Below are 4,681 nucleotides of genomic sequence, written 5' to 3' on the forward strand. Positions count from 1 at the left end.
ATAGGTATGTTCTACCTCAATCTTCTTGAGCTAGCTAGATCTCGCTAGCTCGGTAGCTCGCTCGCTCGGTTGGTTGGTTGGTTGGTTGGTTGGTCGCTCGTTCGCTTCAAGATATATTAACGCCATCCGTTTCACCCCCGTTTCAAAACTTTTCTTCTTTTAACTCCTCCTTCCTACCCTTCACCCTTCGCTATGGCGTACCCTTCTCTCGCTCGTCCCTTCTATCCCCTTTCCCCCCTTTCCATCTCCTTTTCTCTCCCTTCTCGTTTCCTGCTTTTATACACGATGTTGGTTAGGTCTTTTCTTTCTTTCTTTCTTTCTTCTTCTTCTTTTTTTCTAAAATATTTTTTTTGCCCTTTTTTTCACTTCGCTTCGTTTCATTTCATTTCATTTCTTTCTTAATTCTTTCTTTGTTCGAATTTCTCGCCGGTGTTCGAATTTTACTTTTTAATTACTTCAACGAATCTATTCTCTCTCGTCCTATAACACCCACCCCCTCTCGATATCACACGTGTCAAATTCATATTATTACAAAGATCTATTATATATATATATATATATATTATTGCTTTTCCTTTTTTTTCTTTTCTTTTTTATTTATTAGAATTATTTTAGTTTCTCCTCGAAAAAGTTTGGGCTTTTACTTATCAAATTACATATGTACATAGATGGGAAAAGGATACGAAGGTGGAATTCGTTCGCAAAGCTAGGTCGTAGACACGAAGAGAGTAAGAGAGAAATAGAATGAGAAAGAGTGAGGAAGAGAGAGAGAGAGAGAGAAAGTTGAGTAGGGTGAGGCAAGGCGAAACGCGTTAAAGTTGCGAACGATAAATTCTCGGCCGAAGGTTAGGCGGAATCGCAACGGACGCGAACGCGGACGGGACGGTACGGTACGGGACGGGACGGGACGGGACGGAACGACGGTGGCAATGGAAGTGGTGGAGGCGATGGAAGTGGAGACGGTGGAGGTGGCGGCGGTGGCTGGATTAATCGATTTTCCGTTCGTCGACGGCGGTACGCGAGCAATTTTCAGCCGCAAGCTCCGTAGTTCCGCGCTGTAGCTCCGAGAAAGGTTTCACGTTCCAGAAAGTCTCGACGGTGTTGCACCCAGTAGAGAACCTCCCCGAGGGTAGAGTAAGGTAGGGTAGAGTAGGGTAGAGTAGGGTAGGATAGGGTAAGATAGGGTAGGGTAGAATAGGATAGGGTAGGACGACCTGTGTACTTGGGTTGCACCATGTGCTGTCTTTCTCTTAATATAATTCCCAACCAGACGACCGTGAAGTCTCCATAATGCAGGCCGGCTGGTTGAACGACATAAAAAATCCAATGGAGTACTCCCACGGCACGTCGGAACCAACACCAACCAACGAAAATACAAAACTTACGTTCTCCGAACCGTACGTCGTTTTCTTCTTATTATATCGATGCTACTTCCTTCCTCTTACCACCCTCTCTACATAATCACCCATCCAATACCTCCAATCTTCCAACCTCTTCCACCTTTTTACTTTCTTTCTCTCGCTTTCCCTCTCTCTCTCTCTCTCTCTCTTTCTTTTTGTTTATCCTTCTTCTATATTTTTGAAAAAAAAAAAGACGAGAAACCTGGATATTGTGTAGAAGTCTAAGTCGTAACGACGACGTGTATCCTACCCTTTTTTCAAAACTTTATACGATTCTTTCATATATTTTATGCTTCTTGGTTCTTCTGTTTTTTTTTCTTTCTTTTTTTTTCTTTTTTTTTTTTTTGCTTCTTTCGACGGAGATATCTTCTTGATCGATAAACTTACAGTTCTTACAGCGGCGTAGGGATTGTATGGGATAACGAAAGGAATGATGAAAGTTTCCCCGGACGAAAATCCATGGAACGTGACGAAACTCATCCCCTTCGGAAAATCTTTTTCACATTTTCAACGAAACGTTAAACGAACTTGGTAAGAACGTTTATGGCGAGATGTTAAAAGAGAACCGACAGTACAAAGATGTATAAGGGTATTTCGGGGTAATTCATTTTCAAGGTACTTAACGCGTCATAATTCAATATATTCTTTTAGATATGTAATAAAGGTAACAACATTTAGAACTTACTGCTAATGTTTAAATTTTCTTATTATTCAAGTATTTTATTATTAATCGTTTTTAAAATTACAACATGTCAAATGTGATTTAATATATGTATATATGCGCAATGATTTAATTGTTCATTAAATATCATTTAAAAAACAAAAAAAGAAGAGAAATTCACGGCGATGTAATTGTTTCTCTTTTCTTTTCTTTTCTTTTTTTCTTTTTCTTTTTTATTTTTTTCTCTTTTTCATTAATTCCTCTTTAATATCTAAAAATATCTTCTACAAAAATATATCGAGGGTATTAAAGTTTTAAAGCTTTCACAGAGTGAGACTCGTACAGAGTAAAATTGACGAATAGCCAATGTAAATTTTAATTCAGTAATTGAAAGAAAAAATGATTTTTACGTTATGGTAAAATAACAGAACTGAAGTACTTTGCAAATTAATTAAAGTCACTATCTATCTATATGTCTATCTATCTATCTGTCTATATATCCTATTTCATTAAAAAAAAAAAAAAAGAAAAAAAAGGGAAAAGAAAAAAGAAGAAAAAAGTTTATCGTATTTCGAATAAATTTTATTTATTTTATTTATCAACGAAAGCTAGGTGCGAAGTAACAACGGACGAAAGTATAGGGACGTGTAAAAGAGGATCGATCGATCAAGAGAGACACATGAAAGAGAGAAAGAGAGAGAGAAAGAGAGAAAGAGAGAGAGAGAGAGAGAGAGAGAGAGAAAGAGAGAAAGAGATAGAAAACGTTTCGCGTGAATACCCTTTGAAAATTTATGTACTCCGGAATGCGAGCGAGAACCGTAAAATGCAATTTTGTTAATCCGAATTCCACGAAGGAGTCACAAATTTGCGGCTTAATGTATCGGAAGTATCGGACAAACGAACTTTCGTTGCCATTTTAAGGGAGCCGTTATACCCCCCTCCCCGCCCTTTCAACCCCCACCCCACCCATTTCTCCAGCGTTTCTCCTCACGCGATGCGAGATCTCGAGCGTTAACGTTCTCGCGTCATCGTTTCTAGTTCGTCGGTTATTCCGCTTTCTTTCGTCTTAAAAGGTTCTTCCTCGACTTCTTCCTCTTCTTCTTCTTCTTCTTCTTCTTCTTCTTCTTCTTCTTCTTCTTCTTCTTCTTCTTCTTCTTCTTCTTTTACTTCTTCTTTTTCTTTTTTTCTTTCCATTCAGCTTTCGCCAGCGATAAAATATATCGAGTATAAAACGCTTGACGCTACACGTTCCGAGTCGACAGTTTTTCCTCCGGTCTTTTTCGTGTAAATCGCTAAAATGTTTCTGATCGACCTATATTTCTTCTTCGATCAGAGCTTTCTTCTCTTTCTCTTTCTTTCTTTCTTTCTTTCTTCTTATCACTCGTTTTCTTTTTCTTAACGCTTTACCAACAATTTTATGTATTTTATTCTTAAGATCTTAAGTCAAGTAAGATTACAAAATCGAAGGTGAAAATTTTTAATGACGATCGAAAGAAATATGCATAGGGATTTTTTTTTTTTTTTTTTTTTTTTTTTTTTTTTTTTTTTTTTTTTTTGCTCCCACCACTTGCGTTTTTACCGAAGAAGAGAGAAAGAGGGGATGAATTATACAAAGAAGAATAAAAATCGATAGATGACCGAAAGGACAAGTTTATTTGTTCCTTTGATCGATCGGTAATACATGCTCACGTACATAGATATATATCTGTGTAAGTATTGATTTTTCGTGTGTTCACAGTTGGCTAAAGGGATATGTGATTTAATGGAGAACTATAGATCGATCATTGATCTATCTATCAAGACAACGTCGTTCCTTCGTTATCTAAGATAAAGATGACTTGCGAACTTCTTTTTTTTTCATTGACAATACTTCAGATATCTTCTATTGATTGTGTTTAATTTCATTAATTATTTATATATCTTAATAATAAAGTTTATATCATTTTAAAAATAATCTTTTAATTCATTTCAAATGTTACAAAAAAGAAATATATATATATATATGTATTAATTAAGAATGTTGAAGATAAATTTTCTGCAAAGTTTCCAAATGATTCAAATTCTTTTTGAAATGATTTCATTACTTCCTTAAATAGAACTGTATATAATAACACGAATATTATCTCGAAAATTTCCAAGTGATCGTTTTGAAATATCAAATAGCATTATTCACGTTGTCACATAAGTTTTGCATAAAATATTTCCATATTTATAATATAAGTTAAAAAAAATTTACATTACACATTTAAAATTATATTAGATATTTAAGAGATGTCATGATTCGTATATATCATTAAATGTGAATTTACAAATTTCCTACTCCAAAAATATCTTCGATCGTTTCTCTAAAAGTTCACATGAAATAAAAATATTGTCTTTCTCTCTCTCTCTCTCTCTCTCTCTCTCTAAGCGAATCGAACATTTTCATGGAAATAACGAAGCTCGGTAGAATTGATTACGAGCACTTAAGAGAGTCAGAGAAGGAAAAATGGATAGGAAGATCGAGTCGATCGGTTGAAAGACAAGAACACGACGTCGAAGACCTCGACAAGGAGAAGAACGATGGTTGGGAGGATTGGGCGGTGTGGAAGTGATGGGGCGGAGAGGAGGAGGGGGGGAG

The 4,681-nt window shown here is 36.1% G+C and overlaps 1 long non-coding RNA gene across 1 annotated transcript; it reads left to right on the plus strand.

Annotated features, from left to right (window-relative positions):
• The first annotated feature begins 1,057 nt into the window (after window positions 1-1,057).
• Window positions 1,058-3,934, plus strand: LOC124956698. Its single transcript, XR_007103342.1, has 4 exons — window positions 1,058-1,139; window positions 1,271-1,397; window positions 1,790-1,931; window positions 3,800-3,934. It is a non-coding gene; the product is annotated as an uncharacterized LOC124956698 (long non-coding RNA).
• Window positions 3,935-4,681: the final 747 nt, after the last annotated feature.

Source organism: Vespa velutina, chromosome 23 (assembly GCF_912470025.1).
Source record: "Vespa velutina chromosome 23, iVesVel2.1, whole genome shotgun sequence".
NCBI classification, from domain to species: domain Eukaryota; kingdom Metazoa; phylum Arthropoda; class Insecta; order Hymenoptera; family Vespidae; genus Vespa; species Vespa velutina.